At 41.7% G+C, this 20,597-nt stretch overlaps 1 pseudogene; it reads right to left on the bottom strand.

The window, feature by feature from the left end:
* Window positions 1-9,206: 9,206 nt before the first annotated feature.
* LOC131478756 (histone-lysine N-methyltransferase PRDM7-like) lies at window positions 9,207-12,718 on the bottom strand (annotated as a pseudogene).
* Between the last annotated feature and the right edge of the window lie 7,879 nt (window positions 12,719-20,597).

Genomic DNA, 20,597 nt, shown 5'->3' with positions numbered 1-20,597 from the left:
CTCTGTTGGTTACTTCCTCACATTGTTAACTGTCTCGTTTGCTGCACATAATTTTCTTAGTTTTATGTAGTCCGATTTAAGGCCTTAAGGTTGTTCTCTTCTATGTTAAAGGGATCTGTACTTACAATTTCATTCTCGGCCTTGAAATTGTTTGCATACACAGTGCCATTGACTTGTGCTCATTAATTGTGTATCCTGCTACTCTGCCAAAATCTCTAATGAGTTTCAACAGTCTCTTTATTGAGTCTTTGGTTCTCGTATGTAGAGAATCATGTAGCCTTCAAGTAGTGATAATTTCAGTTCCTCATTTCCAATTTGGATTCCTTTAATTCTTTTCTTTCTTGTCTGATGGCTCTGGTAAGGACTTCCAATACTATGGTGAAGAATAGTGGTGACAGATGTCATCCCTGTCTAATTCTTGATTTTAATGGATAGGTTTCCAATCTTTCTTCATTTAGTATGATGCTGGCATTGGTTTTCTCGTATATTGCTTTGATTGTGTTGTGGAATGCTCCTTTGCTGGAGAGTCTTCAGTAACATTCACAGTGCCTCTGTTTTTCTTCTATATTTTGCCATTGCCATTCTGGTTGGTAGGTTCTTCTCCTTAATGCAGATTCCTAAGGTGTATTACCTGCATGTCTGCGAGTTGATTTCTATTTTCACTCAGTGACCAAATTAGGAAAATGCCAGTTCACTTGAATAACAAACACACAAACAAAAGCAAAAAGAAAAAAGCAAAGAACTCTGCATGACCTAATTATCTGGTTACAGAAAATGGGTAGACACCACAGTGAGCTCTGTCAGAGATCTGGCACTCCCCGAAGGCCGCCAATGCCATGTACAAGCCGATGCTTGACAAAGGCCAACATGCCCTCTCCTATCAGAGCTCAAGCAGGGCTGATGCCAGCACCCATGTCAGTGGGGGTATAAAACTTTTCTCTCCACTACCCTGATTGTCTTTCCCACTTGAGACCCTCTCTTCTCTTGTGCATTCCTCCACCACAAGGGATAGGCTCTGATACAAACTTCTCTTTGCATAATAAAGGTCTGTTTGTACTTAGTTGGTATTTTCTTTCTTTAGCACATCTAACAGAAAATGTGGAACATCTACTCCACAGAACACTACTCAATCTCTAAAAAGATTTTGTCATTTTCCCATCTATTGAAGGGCATTGGAATTTCTCATGTTGTTTGGTGTATGAATTAAATTCTACCATATTTTAATGTTATTTGGATAGCCATCTTCAAAGCTATTTTTCAAGTTTTATGATTTATGGTTTCCGAAGTGCTAGAGAATATGCTGAGACTCAGGTTAACATTGGAAAACTGCTTAATATTCTTCCAAACCAGCAAACTATTACATGTTCCACCAGCAATGAGTGAGAATTTCTATTTCCGTCATGCTTTATTGAAGTCTTAACTTGTGCTAGGAGGCTCTTGACTCTTTTGGTTGGTGTACATTATTGCTGTATATTCTGTGTATCTTTTCCTTATGAAAGGATGTTGAGTGTTGCTTTGTGTCTTTCCTGGAAAGCTGCAAACCTTGTAATTGAGTTGCTGTTTAGATTTTTTTTCTCTTTTTCATTTGTCTTTTCAGTGTTGAATGTAGAGTGTCTTTCTTTGTTTCTAAAGGGTAACTTATTTCAAAGTCAGAGACATCTCTCAAGTACTGCTTCATTCACCAAATCACTGCAATGTCCAGAGCTGAGCAGTTAGGAGACTGGGAGCCCGGAGCTCCTTGCACTTCTCTCATGTGGATTTAATGACACAAGGGCTTGAGCTATCATCTGCTGCCTTCACATGCTCATTAACAGGGACCTGACTCAGAAGTAGAGCAGCAAGGCGTGAAAGATGAGAGTTTTCTTTTCTTGAAATGTCTAAGGAACAAGCAGACCAAAATTGAAATAGGGATGTGGGATGAGAATGAAGGATATTTAATGGCAACAAGGAAATTTTTCACAAAGAGATCTTACAGCAAAAGACAACAGTGACTGAAAAAATGGATTTTGCAAGAGGAAGAGATTATCTTAGTATTTAATATTTACTAATTTGAAAGTTATGGTGAAAATTTCCACAATCTGTCTATTGTCTATACTACTGAGAAAGTGAGAAGTGACTATGCACATTCCGCATGTACTGTTCAAAGCCAGCCCTGCTTTATTCATCCCCTAAATGTTAAATGGAGAAATGTAGTTTCTTTCTGCAAATCAAAGTGTTTGAAACTTCCATTTATCACTTAAGGGTCCATGTGATTTATACTGCAAAATCATACACTACTTACTGAAAAATAATACTGAAAAAGTAAGGGATCCACATGATACAGACTGCAAAATCATGACAGTATATTATCAAACAAGCATATCAAAACTCCTGGGACTCTTTAGCCACCGGAATCTAATGTGGTTAACACACAAAGTACAACTTGGACAATAACTTTACGTTTTGTATCTTGGCAGGGTTTTAAAGAATATGAGTAACAACTCAAGATTACCAATGGAGCCACACTAAGTTACTAAACAATCCTGCAAAAGATTATTCATTCTGCCTTCACAACAGAATTGTTCCACAGGAAGACACTAGAAATGTGTTCTGTCCAGAAGTTAATGGCTTAGAGAACAGTTACCAATCAAAATAGGCATCTGGCAATATTTAGTGTGCGATTAGTTTGCCGTGAGACAAATTATATCTTTCTTTTTTATCTCTGTTTGTGTCTGTCATATAAAAGCCACTAGAAAATCTTTCTTTGTCTCATTGGTATCTCTTGCAGAATGCAAACTTTCACTGATTTTCACTGGATCTCATGACCAGTGCAAATAATATTGTGTATTTGATTGGCACATATTTCATGGGTTACAACAAATAATTGTTAGAACAACATAGAACTAAGTCATACAGTTCAATATGAATTCGGATTTGTGCAGCTGGTCGAGTCCAGATACAGCACTTTGAATCTTTGCAAGAATTGATCCCATAGCATGGGTCCTGACCATAGATACTGAAGTAGCCCCATTTAGAGTGATACTGCAACCCATAAGACAACATTCACTGATACATCAGTCACAAACTTCAATTTCATGCATGTTTTTTCTATTAATGTTATCTCTTGTCCTATGGTGCACACGCTAACAACTCTGATCTAGTGCCCACACATAGTGAATCGGCTTACAAGTCTATGTTGTGACTCTGCATCATACAATGACTCCTACACAGTTACTCAAATCATACTCCAGAGTGGGAAAAATGGCTGACCATGGAGGGTTGATGTAAGGGGGAAGGCTGAGAGAGAGGGCCAAAAAGTGCCAGAAGAAGGAGCAAGTATAATTAAAAATAGAATAAGCATGTGTGCAAACCTCCCAGGACACTGCGCAATCAGCAAGATCCATGCAATCTGGAGAATCAACCAATAAAAACAACAGCAAAAAATACCAAGGCAGCGCTCGGCAGCTTGGGCAGCTTGGCGTGTCGGCTCGAGAAGGGTGAGTTAAGAACGCAGCAGGGGAGAAGTTGGCAGGAATTTTAACCGGAGGATATACAGGCAACTTTAGGAAATTGTTGCACAAAGCCCCTCAGTGGTGGCTAGAAACTGCAAGAGTGCTGAAACCTCTAGCACTAGTGGTGATATTAATAATCTTGGCGGGACCCAGGCAAAGACAGGAACGGCTACCTAACACACACTCCCACATAACCAAACGCTATGCTACTAGGAGGGCGTTAGGACCCTGAAGTGCAGTAGTCAGCAGCTGCAGCAGTGAGGGTGAAATCCCCAGGATCACAGCTAATCTAAATTCTGGGCCAACCCAGTTCTGGGAAAGAGGTGGTGGAATGTGGTCCGCCAGATCCCGTGCCTCAGACGAAAATACAAAGCAAAGCAAAAAAAAACAAAGCAAGCCAAACAAAACAACAACAACAGCAACAACAAAAACCCAAGAGATGAGACCCTTGCACCTAGGCACTGAAACCTGAGGCCCTGAAACCTGAAACCCAGAAGGGAAATAAAACAACAAAAACTCCCTGGTCCAGAAGGAAAACAAAAACCTAGGTTAGCAAGACCTCAGGCCACACACTAGGTGGCAACAGAGGTCAAGGGTGAGAATCCAGCAACACCTTGGGCCACAAATATGGGACGAAAAAAGAGCTAAGTAGAAACAGCTAGCACCACCCCAAAAAGCCACCATAAAGCCTGGTCAATCGCAGAGATTACAGATGAAGAAATTGAAGACGTCTCTGATAAGCACTTCAGAAAAATAATTATAAAACTCTTCAGAGACAATGAGAAACTATGGGACGAGCTCAAAGATTTCAAAAACCACAAAATCACAAAAACAAAATTACTCAAAAACGACATCCTAGACTTGAAGAACAAAGTTGAGAGCTTAGCCAACAGAATTACAGCAGCAGCAAAAGACAGGATATCCAATTTGGAAGATTCCCAGAACAAAAGCAGGCAGATTATTAACCAACTAGTGTCACAACTACACAAGGCAAACAAGACGATCCAGGAGATGAACGACAACATCAAGAAGTCAAATATCAGAATCATGGGGCTCCCAGAAGGAGTGGAAAGAGAAACAGGCATACAACCAGAACTTGAGGCAATTATGCAGGAGAACTTCCAAAATATTTGGAAAATGAACCCAATCCAAATTCAGGAAGGCCAGAGGTCTCCCCACAGAGTTGACCCAAAATGATCCTCCCAAAGACACGTGGTAATCAAGTTACCCTCCAATGAATACAAAGAAAGAATCCTAAGGTTAGCACGAACCAAAGAGAAGCTTACATTTAGGGGCAGGACCATCAGAATCACTGCCGTCTGCTCAGGACAGACACTCCAGGCAAAAAGGAAGTGGAACAAAATCTTTCAAGTACTGAAAGAGAACAACCATCAACCAAGAATACTCTACCCAGCAAAGATTTCATTTGCATTCGAGAATGAAACTAGATACTTCCACAGTAAAGAGAAATTAGAAGAATATGCCAACACAAAACCAACTCTACAAAATCTCCTTAGAAATGTGCTACTCCCAGAGAAAAAGGAAGCAAGCCATAAGCAAGGAGGGCAATCTGGGAGATCTGAATAAAGTCCAACCACAGAAATGACAATCAATTACCAACGACCTCAAAAACACAGGCATATGGCATGGCAAAATTATAATTTCTCATTATTAACCCTCAATACAAATGGCTTAATTTCATCACTCAAAAGGCACCGATTAGCAGACTGGGTTAAAAATGAGGACCAAACTATATGCTGCTTGCAAGAAACACATCTAACCAGAAGAAACTCCAAGAAATGAAAAGTGAATGGGTGGAAACAATTATTCCATGCCAATGTACGAGAAAAAAAGGCTGGTGTGGCAGTCCTATTCTCAGATGATATGGACTTCAAAGTAACAAATGTCAAAAAGGACAGGGAAGGACGGTACATTTTCTTGAAAGGGAGGATCCAACAAGAACCAATTGCCATTCTTAACATTTATGCTCCTAGCCAAGTTGCACCCAGTTATGTGAAGCAACTACTTTTGGACTTAAAGGGAGACATAGATGAACATACGATAATTCTGGGAGATCTGAACACCCCACTAACACCAATAGATAGATCAACGAAGCAAAAGCTCAATAGAGAAGCCACAGATCTCACACAAACAATAAAACAACTGGACCTAGTAGACATCTATAGAATATTTCATTCTAAGGCCACAGACTACACCTTCTTCTCAGCAGTGCATGACACCTTCTCCAGGATAGACCACATAATAGGACACAAAGCAAGTTTAACTAACTACAAAAATATCAGAATCATACCATGTACCTTCTCAGACCATCACAGAGTGAAACTGGAAATCAACAACTCAAAATGTCCCAAGAAACACGTAAACTCCTGGAGGCTGAACAATGTGCTATTAAACGAACAATGGATCAAAGAGGAAATTAAAGACGAGATCAAAAATTTATGGAAACCAATGGAAACTGAGATACAAATGTCCAACACTTATGGGACACTACCAAAGCATGTTACGTGGTAAGTTTATTGCAATTACCATGCACATCAAATCCCAAGCAAGGCAACAAATGCAGGAATTAAGCACACACCTCCAGGAACTGGAAAAGCAACAGCAGAAGGACTCCACAAACAAGAGGAAACAAGAAATTATCAAAACAAGACAAGAACTAAATCAGAAAGAAATTTAAAAAACCATTCAGAAAATAAATGAATCAAGAAGCTGGTTCTTTGAGAGGATAAACAAAATAGATACCCCATTGGCCCGACAGACAAAGAAAAACAAGACAAAGTAAGAATAACAGCATCAAAGATGAAAAAGGCAACATAACAACAGACACTACTACCATTAAGGAAATAATTAGAAATTATTACAAAGAACTATATGACAACAAATCTGATAACCACTTGGAAATGAAAAGATTCCTAGATATGGATATGCAACAAGGTGGAACATTCCACATAGGGGGAGATTCTGGGGAGCGGTTTGGTGATTCCCAGTTCCAACGAAACTGTATCACATAATACAATGTAATCAATAAATAATAATAATAAAAAGATTCCTAGACTCCCACCACTTACCAAAATTCACCTGAAAGCAACAGAAGACCTGAATAAACCCATTACCGAATCAGAGATAGAATCAGTGATTAAAGAGTTCCCAACAAAAAAAAGCCCAGGTCCAGATGGTTTTACCGCAGAATTCTACAAAACATTCCAACCAGAGCTAACCCCAATCCTTTACAAGCTCTTCAAAACAATAGAAAAAGAAGCAACTCTTCCAAACTCATTCTATGAAGCCAATATTGCCTTAATCCCCAAACCAGAGAATTAACAGAGAAGGAAAACTACAGACCGATCTCCCTGATGAACATTGACGCTAAGATTCTCAACAAAATTCTAGCCAATAGAATACAAAAAAAAAAAAAATCATACAGATCATCCATCCAGACCAAGTAGTTTTCATCCAGGGAATGCAGGGATGGCTCAACATAAGGAAATCCATAAATGTGATACATCACATCCATAAACTGAAAAACAGAAACCATATAATAGTATCAATAGATGCAAAAAAAGCATTCGACAAAATTCAACACCACTTCATGTTAAAAACTCTAACCAGGGTGGGGAAAGAAGGAACAATCCACAATATTACCAAAGCAATATATGAAAAACCCAATGCCAGCATCATACTAAATGGAGAAAAACTGGATCCCTTCCCACTGAGATCTGGAACAAGACAAGGCTGCCCACTATCAACACTGCTATTCATCATATTCCAAGAGGTACTTGCAGAAGCTGTAAGACAAGACAAAGAATAGATCTGTGTTTATCATCCCAAAATAAGTGCAACTTGATGTTTTGTATTACTGCTCTGGCTAGCCAAGGGACAGTAATGCCCATTCCTGAGTCTGAGACCACCTAAATACCACTGCCTCATGCCTATGCCAAGGATTGCTTTTCCTCCCTGTCCCACAAATCATGTGAAAGTCTATCCTCAGGTGTCATGCCTCTATTCACCAATCTCAGCGTTTGCCTATTTTCCATGCACTGGGACTTCCCACTTCAACGATGCTTCCCTCCATTGAGTGACTTGCTCTCTGACCCCAATTTCAGATACCCACTGCCCTCTGATAGGTTTACACATAAGAATCTATCAACCTCAGCGTGATATGCCAAATCTCCACAAGAGTCTTTTTTCATCAGGAAAATCTAGACGGGGGAAAACAACGTGGTGGTGAGGCACGTTAAGCTTCAGACTGCAGTGCTGCCAGCCTGTATATATGATTGCTGGACTCATAGCTATGCTGCTTCTGAGCAACACCCCTGAGAGCTCATCTGGGAAAACAGCAGACTATGGCCTTAGTTTGTGGATGCCACTATGTGGGAAACCTGAAAGAAATTCTTTGGCTCTGACCTAAGTCTGGTCCCGCCCTGGTTGTTGGGGCTATTTGGGAAGTGAGCCAGCAGAAAATAGATTTCTTTCTTCTGTCTTTGTAGATTTTCAAGTAAATAGAAAAGTCTTTCTAAAGAGGCAAACAGACATGAAAACCAGACCTAATCTGAAACACTTGGCTGTGCTCATACTCATATTTCACTCAATTGTACTATTCAGCAAATCTCTATTTCCATGGACAGTCTTAAGCACAGAATTCACATGACAGCATCCCATAGAAACAATGACTAAATAGAAACATATGCCTTTTCGGGGGCGGGGGTGGTGTCAGGGAGCATGGAGAAAATGTAAAATAAACTGTTCATGATCCAGAAGGAACTTCCATAGTAGAAGAGCTGCAAAGTGACCAAGAACTTGTTTTTTTTCTTGGGCCCTCTCCAAAAGGGGTGTTGTGGGATATTTTTGTGCACCAAGTATTTAACAAATAAAAGAACTAAATGAAACTGGTATCAATTGTTCCCAGGAGTCAAAGACATAAAAAATGTGTCCGTATTTTGTTACACTGGCTTAAGTCACTGACTATGATGCTAGTATGCCGTAGATGCACTAGATTGAGCTCTGGCTGCTCCATGTCCAATCCCCTGTGTGTTAATGTACCCAGGGAAAGAGCATAAGATGGTTCAAGTGCTGAAATACATGGGAGACCTAGATGCATTCCAGACTCCTGGCTCAAGCCAGTGATAGTCTGTGCAGGTGCAGCATTAAATCTAATTGTATATATATATATATATATATATATATATATATATATATATATATATATATATATATATATATATATATATATATATATATATATTATATTATATTCACGTGATTCCCCAGACCACAAGCAGGTTTCTGGAAGGCATGAGGAGTAGTCAGGACCTGAACTGGTGTCCGTATGGGAACCCAGCATGTCCAAGGTGAGGACTTTAACCATAGGATGCCATACTATGCCCTAGTGCAGCTTTTGGGGAATAAAACAGTAGGTGGTTATCTCTCCTTTCTATCTCTCTCTATCTCTGTGCTTGAGTCTCTCTATAACTCTTCCTTTCCTTTGATAGGTAAGTCTATGTTTTTCTAAATGGAAATCATATTTGAATTGAACTTTGGCAGCCCTTACATTACATTTGACTCCGTTGAATTGAATCACAAATATTCCCAAGGGGACTCCTTTGCTTATTTCAACACAACAGTGCTACTTACTTCTCACTGTTGTGAGCTCTTCCTTTTTCTTCCCTTCTTTTTCTTTCCATTGCTTCTCTTGATACCCAGCTTCTGGCCATACTCATCCCCATATCATATTAGCAGCTCACAGTCTGGTTTGATGACCTGGCAGGTGCGGTAAAATATCTGCCTGTGGTACTGGAAGGCCATCAAATTTTGCTGCTCATTATTCCAGGCACAGTTCACATTCCTGCAGTGGAGATAAATACTGAGTTTGCATGCTCTGTCATGTTCAAATCTCATGTGTTCTGTAATAGCCTCCACCCTGCTTGAATCCCAATTCTGCAAGAGCTCTCCCTGCAAACATATACCTCTCTCATGAGATCAGTGAACTCCCAGGTACAAGTTGTAGATACAGTGTTCATTGTGATAAGCATGCTTTCTTCCTTCCTTCCTCACTAGTCATCCTCAAAACCCAAGCCCACCTTACTCTCACTTTGACTGCCATGAAGCACACAGAGTTTCCCTAAACTCCAAATTTCATTCAGTTTTCTGCTACAGAATTGGATGAGTGGACACACTCCTTATATCTAGCTTTCCACACATGCTCCACAACTCAGCTTTCCCAAAGGCAAACTATTGGAGTCGTTTCTCTTGGATCTTTCTCCTGGATCTTGGGAGTCCAAGATCCAGATCCAGAAATGTAGAGGAGACTTCATTGTTTCTTATCCTCTCACAGAACTGTTCACAGAAACCCTTGTCCAGATACAGCTTCCTTCTCTCATCCACATCCCAGGTTTAGTTTTGTTTTGTTAAGTTGATAAAGATTTGTATGTTATTTTTATTTGAGAGGCAGAGAAGCAAAGAGGACAAGGGGCAAAAGACAGAGAGGGCAGCAGAACGGGTGGAGTGGGGACACAGAAAGGACACAGTGGCAGGCAAGAGCTTCAATCAAGTCTTCCATGTGGGCAAAGAAGTCAAAGATTGAGGACATTCTCTAAAACTCCCCTGGCTGCATGGAGAAGCCACTGGTTTGGAAGTAGAGCAACCAGTACTTGGGATGCAGGCTTCACAGTCACTGCCTTTGTCCACTGCATGACAATGCCTATCCCCAGAACCCAGCTGTTTCCTGTTTTTTTTTTTTTTTCACTGTATCATGGGTCAAAGGTCTTATGTCTTAAGCTGTTCTGACAGTGTATAATTGTCAAAAGACTAAGAAACAATACTGCCAGGCACCAATCTCATGGAATCTCCATGCATTTAGGAAATTTTCAACCCTGGAAGGGCTTAATCAATGCTAATTAGAGAAACAGCGAGTCTAATGGCTCCAGTTGATCTAGATTCCTCAAGGCCCATCTTTGTGCTCTGTTTATTAAGCATAGTGATATATGTTATGAAAAAGGAAATAGTATCTATATAGAATGTGCTTTTAGAAACTGGTCATGACATTCACAGGCATTAGAATAAACATGAAAGAGGACATATAATGTAAAAGTCACTGAGGAAAGTAGAGGAGAAAGGAAAGTGATCTTTCTTGGAGAGAAATATCCTCTGTAGTTGTAACATGCAATGGCTCTTACCTCATCCAGTTGGACAAAGAAGTATCCTTTCCATCCACGCACTCCTGGCTGTTCCTGCCCTTGGCCATCTGAGTTTCAGAAAAATAGGTTAATATTGCCACTGTCTTGTTTTTTACAACCCAGTGATCTTCACTATGCTAATAATATTTATTTTTTGGAATTATTTATTTTAATTACTAAGTCAGATGTACAGAGAGGAGGAGACAGAGAAAGATCTACCATCTGATGGGCCACTCCCCCAATTAACCACAGCAGCCGGTACTGTGCCGATCTGAAGCCAGGAACCAGGAAGCTCTTTGGGGTCTCCCATGCAGGTAGAGGGTGCCAAGGCTTTGGGCCGTCCTCAACTGCTATCCTAGGCCACAAGCAGGGAGCTGGATGGGAAATGGAACTGCTGGGATTAGAAAGAGTGCCCAGTTTTGATCCCAGCAGGTTCAAAATGAGGACTTTAGCCACAAGGCCACGACGCCGAGCCCTATGCTAATCATTACAGCCTGGTTCATCATGTTGGCTCAACTCATGCCATAATGTGTAGAAGGACACATGAACCAGTCTCATGCTAGGCAGGAGAAAAGCCATGAGACTGGAAAGGGATGTGCTTCTTACCTGCCATCTGTACCCACTGTCGGCTTCCTCTTCCACTTCTGTGATCCTGCCCTCAAAAGGACCAAAGTGCAGCCCCAAAGGCAGATCAGATGCTTCATTAAATACTCCAAGCCCAGCCTCCGGAATGCTCGATGGGCCAACTCGAAGTCCAGTGGGCACACTGAGGAGAGCACGACTAGGATGTCCCTTATCCACTGGATTGTTCTTTAGAAACACGGGGGGTCCATGAGCAGCACAGCACTTCAGGAAGCAGATCTGACACTTCTCACAATCTGGAGATGAGAGTGGAAGGGATGAGGAACATATACCAAACATTGCTGGCTATAGAGAGCATCAGAAGCAGCCAAGTGCTCACATCACTCAGCCTCAGTCTTGCACCCCAAGTTACCAGAAGACAGAATGATGTAAGACCAAATTACAAGTGGAATTTCAATTCAGACTATGGGATTTTTCTTTGTGGATGTGCCAAAGGGTCACTTACACAGGTAGTCATCATCCTCAGTCTCATTGAACTCTTTGTATGTCTGACCCTTTCTTCCTTTCAAGTTGTACATCTGAAATTCTTCATTCTCATCCTTTCTTCTGAGTTCTGAGATGGAGAGACTAATTCAGTGAAGTTATCAGTTCTTTTGGGTTTAATGTTTCAAATAACATAAACAGCTTTCAAGAGAAGGAAAAACTGCATGAACATTTGTTTTTCATTACAATCTCTGGTTTTCATTATTTCCCCTGAAGTTTGAATACCTGTTTATTTTAAAGGCAAAGAAAGACACATCTAGAGATTGACACAGCAGTTGAGAGAATCAGAGCATACAGAAGGCAGAGAGAGTTGGGGAGGTTCACTCCTCTGTAACCTGGATAGCACCCAAATCAGTCTCAGGTCAGAAAGCTTTATTCAGTTTTCCCAGAGGGTTGTAAGACCTCAATCACTTATCTCCTCACCAAGTGTTACTAAGTTGTATATCAACAATTTGCTAGAGTCAGAGATAGGGTCCGTTCTGGAACCCAGGCACTCTGTCAATGGAAACAGGCATATTAACTGGCATCTTCACTCCTAGGACAACTGAATTCCTCTCTATAAAGGTTTTGCATATAGGCTAAGTAATCTGATCCCAATTACTTTTTTTAGATCATCCCCCAAAGAGCTTAAAATATAATCATGTTTCTAGGGGCTCTATTTGTTTTGTGTTGAGTGTGACCCAAGCATGCGATTGCATCCCTCACAGCTTGACCATCCTCATCAAGCCTCACTGATCTTGCGCTTCCCAGTGGGCCTAGAGAGAAAACTCCTGAAATTATTTTCTTACCAATTTTTTGTGTAGAGTGCTGTCCTGAGCGGTTTGATTCCTTAGGATGGAACACTGCTTTCTGGCCCTTCTTTGAGCCAGTTGTGTTTAGTAAATTTGCTGTTCCTGATAATTGCTTCATACTGATTTCATTATGTAAAGGCCCGTTGGACTTTCCCTTTAATGAGAAAGTAACATTTTTTTTTTAAACTCACTTTTCAGTCCAGTTGTCCTTTGGGATTGCAAAGTGTTTTCAGGTACATGGCATTCTTTTTTTTTAAATTTTTTCATTATTATTGATTACATTGCATTATGTGACACAGTTTTATATGCACTGGGATTCCCCACCCATCCCCCAACCCCCCATGTGTGATTCTTCCACCTTGTTACATAACCACGGTTGAAATTCAGTTTGGATTCTTTCACTGCAAGCATCTACCAAGCATAAAGTCCAGCATCTTATTGTCCAGATAAGTTCAACGGTTTCTTTGGGAGACCATCTCTGGTCTGAAGGTGGAGCTGGCAGAGTATCATTCCAATCAATTAAAAGCCCCGACATAACATCAGTAACAATTAATAACTTTTTGGAATTAGTTGACATGGTATTGAGTAACCAGTATGTTAAAAGAGAAAAAAAAAGAATGCAAGTTCTGAACCACATCCTGTGACTTCTACATTGACATTTCAATTATTAGTTTATATGCAACTGGGTGCTATAGACCTTAAAATGGCTATAAATTACTATTCAGCTGTCTCATGTCTATTCTTTTTAATATTCATTTATTCATTAATTACATTGCATTACATGACACAATTTCATAGGTACTGGGATTCCCCCCCCTTCACCCCAAACCCTTCCCCCATCATGAATTCCTTCACCTTGATGCATAACCACAGCTCAAGTTTCGTTGAGATTCCCTAATTAAAAGTTTACACCATACAGAGTCCAGCATCCCACTTGTCCAGTTCAAGTTCAACGGCCTATTAGGGAGGCCCTCTCAGGTTTGAAGGCAGAGCCAGCAGAGTGTCACCTCGATCAATTAGAAGCTCCAACATATCATCAGCAACAGTCCAGGTATGATGAGGCTGGTGCAGAGTCCACTGATTGACATAGTCCATCTTAGGGTTTCCCCTTGTCCAGTTTTCCGCTGGAAGCATAAAGCTGAGGTGGTTGATTCATCTACTCCATTTTCCATCTTTTCTTGGTTAATGCTTTGATTCCTCCATTTTGTTCAGGGGAATCCCCCTAAAAAAAGACTTTGAGGCATTCCCAGTCCAGGCTCCTACATGTACTACTAGTAAGCACAGTGCTCGCCACCGTCCATCACTCCGAACAGCTGATGGCTTTATCCCCTGGGTTGGTTCTCTTCTGAGCCCCGACCTCTATTGGAACCAATGAGTATCGCATCTCTCCCCGACTCTGCCCATCACACTCTCGTCCCTCACCTAAACCAGTGGGAGGAGTGCTGGTCGGGTGTTGCATTCCCTACTGGCACAAGCCATTTCACCTTGGCATTTTGTGTTTTGTACCGTTTTTTTTTTTGTTGTTGCAACCAAACCCGGGCAGGCCCCCACACAGTTTCAGCACTTGGGCTTGCCAGTGGATGACGTGAACTGACTCAGCCTGTTCTGCCCCAACCTGAGCCAAGTGTATGCCAGTGGATCACATTCCAAAGCCTCTTCTGGGTTATCTACCTCCATGCTTCCTGCATTTATTTGTAGAGTCAGTGTCCTGTCAGAGAAACTGTTCAGATTCCTCACTCCGACTCCTTCCTGGTGTCGGGCTTCACGCATTCCAGCAGGTCCTTCGGCCAGCTCCGCTCTTCAACCCATTCTGGTTCCTGCTGTTGAGAGTTTCAGCCCAGCCACTGCTCGTCCATACCCACGTATATCTCATATATGGCTCAGATGGGGTTGAGGCCTAGCCGAGCCCGTCCAACATCTATCCTGGTCCTCCGGAGCACCAAACTGTGCTGTGGTCTAATCCGGCATGGTGCATCAAATCCGAATTGATATTTGTGCCAAGGGATTACAACTGTGACCCCACCAGAACTCAGCCTCCCTCCAGTTCCTGTGCCCCTTAGTGGTAGGCTCCACGCAGCCAAGGCCTCCCCCATGCTCTCCAACCAGGCCTGTTGCCAGCCAGTGTTAAGTATGCCAGATGTTGCTCTGGTCAGCCCAGAGTGCCCTATAGACTATCATGCCTCCTGCATAGACTCCACCGGCCCTTCTAAACCGTCCAATGGGGTCAGAGTTTCAGGGGATTGGTCCACGCATGCCTCACACATTCTAGCCCTGAGTATGGTTCTTGAATGCCAGTCAATGTCATAGTCCTGCCTTTTGTGACCCCTCTGCTGATCCCTTATCCTATCAGGTAATGGGGCATCCTGCTGGATAAGCCCGGAATTTTGCCTTTTAAGTGAGCTGATGTTGGCGATCGGCACTATAAAGTGACTACAGGTTCTTCAGAGGAAGATTAAATGCCTTTGAAAAGCTTAAGGACTAATACATATTCTGAGTACTGTGGGTTCAGCATGGAGCGTCTCATGCAGCATATCAGAGAAACCAAATTCCAGAACTTCCTGGCCGGGCGGTCAGCAGGCGCAGCCTGGCGCCAAATGGCACACTAGCCGCCCGAGAGCCTCTCACCCCATGTACGCACATACGTGGTGGAAAGCTTGGCTGTGTTAGGCTGGAATCATGGCAGGGACCCAGCCGCTTGGGCCCCCGCCTGGATCCTGCTATCTCCTCCCCCACTCCAGCCCATGGCATGGCACGCTCAGAGGCATTCCCAATCCACTCCTCAGGGTCCCAGGACAACCTTCCCACCCCAAAAGGAGGCCATCAAACCAGGACCCTGGCAAATCGGAAAGCTGCCCGAGAGCCTCTCACCCCATGTACACACGTACGTGGTGGAAAGCTTGGCTCGGTACATGGCATTCTTTAAAGTATCAGCAAACATGGGAACTATGTCAGGTGATTGAATCCTGAAGGGAAAAGCAGTGTCTGTGTTTCTAGTGTATTTGAGGATAGATCACATCATTTGAGGCTGTTTCTCTCCAGATGGCTTTCAATTTCCTCTGCACAAATGAAAGTGGAAAAGGAGAGAACATTTAGAAAGATAATCTGGAGAACAACATTTGTGAAAGCATGTCGATAGGGCTTCTTTAGAAAAGTATTTCTTGGGCTCGGCGTCATGGCCTAGTGGCTAAAGTCCTCGCCTTGAACACGCCGGGATTATATGGGCACCAGTTCTAATCCCGGCCGCTCCACGTCCAATCCAGCTCCCTGCTTGTTGCCTGGTAAAGCAATGGAGGACAGCTCAAAACATTGGGACAGGGCTCGGCAGTGTGGCCTAGTGGCTAAGGTCCTCGCCTTGATCCCATATGGCCGCTGGTTCTAATCCCGGCAGCTCCACTTCCTCTCTATCTCTCCTCCTCTCAGTATATCTGACTTTGTAATGGAAATAAAATAAATCTTAAAAAAAAAAAAAAAAAAAAAAAAAAAACATTGGGACAGTGCACCCGCATAAGAGACCCGGAAGAGGTTCCTGGTTCCTGGCTTCGGATTGGTGCGTATCAGCTCTTGCGGCTCACTTGGGGAGTGAAACATTGGATGGAAGATCTTTTCTATCTCTCCTCCACTCTGTATATCTGACTTTGTAATTAAAAAAAATATTTTTTTAAAAAAGTATGTCTTTTCAACCTGTGGACCCTGAAGGGAAAATATAGGAAAGCAAAGATAGGATGAAATACAGAAGGAAGTTTAAGTTACTGTCTGTTTGATACATTCTCAGCATTAAACCCTGGAGTCTTCAGGCTTGGAGGTTCTATCTTTCTCTCCTGTAAGATTTTATGTTTCTTCGTAATTATCATTCACAGAGGGAAAGAGAAACAAATATCATCAATCCACTGGATCATTCCCAAGTGACGGCTACAGCCAGAGCCAAGCTGATCTGAAGCCCAGAACCAGAAGCCTCCTTCAGGTCTCCCACGTGGTGCCATGGTCCTAAGGCTTTTGGATATCCTCCACTGCTTTCCCAGGCCATCAGCAGGGAACTGAATGGGAAGTGGAACAGCTGGTAAATGAACTGGCTTCCACATGGGACCTCGGAGTGTGCAAGGTGAGGATTTAGCCATTAGGCCCTTGTAGACTTTCTCTGCTCTAAATAAAGTCCCTATGAAGGTGTGGACACCCACTCTTATCTCAAACACTTAACAGTACTATACCCAACATTCCTCAACGTTTATATGAGTGTATTTCAGTAACTGATTCATAGGGTTATTGGAAGGTTTAACTGTGTGCGTTGATGATAAACCTTACAAAGAAAGTCTGAAATACTGTGAAAACAAAAGCAGAAGTAGCGATTATTTGGCTTGTCTTTTTTAAGGTTCATGATCTATTATGAAAGATCTATTATAAAAGCTATTATGAAAGATCATGACAGGAAGAAGACAGTTAATAGTATTTGGTGTCCTTTCTTCTCTTACCTGTGAGGGACTGAAGAGGAATATTATTTATTGATTAATTATTATTTCCTTTATGAATGGGTTTTAAGAACTACTCACCTTCTTTTGTCTGGTTTGTTTCTTTCTGCAGGTCATGCGACGAGGTTTGACTAGAAGGTGACGAGAAAACACTGATAATATTTCAAAACTTTGCAGACTCTATGTACCATGTAAGCTGGGTGAGAGGCCCTGTGCCTCCTCTTCCTGGATCCTCTTTTTGACACATCCCCAACCTTGAATCTGTCACCCCCATTTTACCTTGTTGGATGCATTCCAACAACAAGCACGACCTCACCACATACATTGAAACACTTACACACAGACTTCTTATATCTAACAATAGGAGTTAACTGATGGAGAATGCCAAAGGAAACTGGAAGATACACTTAGATTAAAGTGAGAATAGCCTTCTTTTGTAGAATTATAGTATAGGCTGATTTAGTGGCTGGGCTTCATGCAGTAGGTTTGGATAACACAGCAACTTCAAAGGTGTGAAGAGAACAGCTCCCTTGTTTGGCAGGACCTAGGGTAGCTGCCAGCACTTTGGCAGGGTCTGGTGGGTGTCTCTAACCACCTTGACACAGTTTCATCAATTTTTTGCACAGACACTCAACTACTGCACTAAGAATTCTGTAATCGATTGAGGCATTGCAGTGCAGATCTGCTGTGCTGTGCCAGTTATGGCTTATTTCGCTTGCCTTTGCCTAGCTAATTATTATTAGGAAATTGTAACTGGAATAAAGGTTATAACACATCTTCTAGTTTGACTGTTGCAACCCTAGCCATTAAATATTTTGGAGAGTATAAACCAGATAAAATAATCTCTCTCACTTCCTTACACTTACACTTACATAGCATAAAACTTTTCTTTCAAAGTCAACAGATTGTTAATGAAAGAAAAGCTTTGGCCAAGGTAAGTTATATGGAATACAAATTACTTGAGAGTATGTCACTGAAATATAAGTCCACATAGTACGCACCAAAGGGATTTGGTTTAAACGAAGTATTTCAAGATTATTTGTGACAAAATTGTGCAGTTTTAAGACCCTGTTGTCTTGCAAAAGACTGTTTCCTATAGAAAAGATAAAAGTAACATTTTTCTAAATACCTTTACATTGTTTAAGTTGAACAGCAAAATGTTCTCATTGCCAGACTGTTTTGATGGCACTGCTCTGTTCTATCAATGTCTTGTGTGGAATTGTGGTCCCTTCAGCTTTTTTTTTTTTTTTTCCTCAGGATAGACTTGGCTATTCATGATCTCTTTTCTGAGAAGATTGTTGTTTGGACTTTGATCAGGAGTTCTTGAATTGTTTCATTATTTTTAGTAATATAGACCTGTTCTTTAAACATTTATATGCATTTTAGTGCACAGTCAGATGAAAAGAGAGGAGATGAAACAGAGCGGAAGATCGTCGCTCTGCTGATTCACTCTCCAAGTGGCAACAGCAGGCAGAGCTGAGCCAACCCAAAGCCTGGAACCAGGAGCCTCTTCCTGGTCTCCATCATAGTTCCAGGGTCCCAAGGTTTTGGGCCATCCTTGCCTGCTTTTCCAGGCCACAGGCATGGAGCTGGATGGGAACCAGAATTAAAATCGGTAGCCATAGTGTTTCCTGACATGTAAATGGAGGATTTATTTGTTAAACAACTGGCCTGTACCCAATGTTAACGCTTTCATGATGTTGATTATACAAGTCTAGAAACATGGTGAAATTTCCATGCTTTACTTTCTGTATATCTCTAATTTGGTTTGTATTGATTTGGTTTGATTAGATTTGATTTGATTAAGGTTAGCTTAATTAGTATTCTATAATGTTCATCATAGAATACTTTTGCCAGAGTCCAGGTCCATTTGAGTTCAGAATTCTGGAAGGCTGTGTGGATGATGCACCAAGAGGAATGAAACAGACCACTACAATCCCAGGATCATAATGGACAATGCGGGAAAGCTGCCCCCTTTATTTTACAGAAGCAATCTCAAGTTCTGACACAGATTTTTGACATCAATGTCAAATGGGTGTATCCAAGTGTAATTCTGCCATTGGTTTCACCTAAAAACAATAGAAGTTCCTAGTACAAATCTTATGCTATAACTAAATCTTTTATCACAAAGAAAAGGAGAACCTGAAGAACAAGGCAAGAATGAAATCCTAAATTCAAGTCCCTTGATTAGCATTAGGTCAATGGAGACAGCCAAGGCAGTAAGCATAAGAAAAGGCCCTTTTGCAAGATGTTATCATTGACCTTAACCTCCAAGCTCACACTGAGTATAAAGCCAACTCCATGGTAGCAAATAATGCCTGAAAGGATTCGAATTCTTCGCCAGGCTGGTCCAGTGTGTTCATGCAAAGGAAGGTAGAGCTGCATTCAGGTTGTTGTAGAGACATGCACCGGGCCCTGACATAGAGCAGGTAATTGCTTGAGGCCATGCCTGCAATGGACAAATAATCTTCACACCTTTGTCCGCCACATCCACTGCATGTACCCCAGCACTTCCCCTGCTCTTATCATTAAATTTGAGCGTGTGGAGTTCTCTGCGAGTGTTTGAATCATGGAGCTCAGTCATTGGAACATGAATGGGCCAAAAGACAATACAAAGAGGAGAACAATTAGTGTGATTCTGAAAATAAGAGAAAATGGAGGAAATATCTTGTCAGAAATGAAAGATGAAAGAGATGGCAAAAATTGATTAGCAACACATCCCATTTAATGGCCTGAATTTTGAGAGTGAGAGATGGCAGAAATCTGGGCATTTAATTTGTGGATGCAAAGACTAGGAGATGTGTCACTCCATACACTTGGAGGTGAACTTTAATATCACTGTGAGAGACAATGGAACCATTATAAGGGAGAGGAGTGACACATATTAATTTGTAAGTACTGTGGCAAGTGGTACCAAATCTGGTTTGGAAGTGTTGAATTTTATTGCCAATCAATGATGATATAAGCTAACAACAAGTGAAACCAAACTATGTAAGGTGCATGCCAAAGATACCAATGATCCTTTCCATCTTTGGCAGAGAATACCATTTCCCATCTGAGGTTTAGCCATTCTTTTTTTTTTCTTTTTTAAGATTTTATTACTAATGGAAAGCATGATATACAGAGAGGAGGAGAGACAGAGAGGAAGATCTTCCAACCGATGTTTCACTCCCCAATGAGCCGCAATTGGCTGGTACGTGCCAATCCGATGCCGGGACAAGGAACCTCTTCCGGGTCTCCCACGTGGGTGCAGGGTCCCAAAGCTTTGGGTCATCCTCTCCTGCTTTTCCAGGCCACAAGCAGGGAGCTGGATAGGAAGTCGAGCAGCCGTGATTAGAATTGGCGCCCATATGGGATCCCGGGACATTCAAGGTGAGGACTTTATCCCCTAGGCTACGCCACCGTGCCCGGTTTAGCCATTCTTATCCAGCAGCCAGAGACAAGAGTAGCAACTTTGCACAGTTTTGACAAGCTACAGGTGAGTTTCGTAATTTTTAGTCTGACATCTCCAAGCATTGAAATAATTTACATTAG

The sequence above is a fragment of the Ochotona princeps genome, chromosome Y (genome assembly GCF_030435755.1).
Source record: "Ochotona princeps isolate mOchPri1 chromosome Y, mOchPri1.hap1, whole genome shotgun sequence".
Classification (NCBI taxonomy): domain Eukaryota; kingdom Metazoa; phylum Chordata; class Mammalia; order Lagomorpha; family Ochotonidae; genus Ochotona; species Ochotona princeps.
Note: the sequence above shows the minus strand (reverse complement) of the source record. Positions and strands in the feature narration are given on the sequence as shown.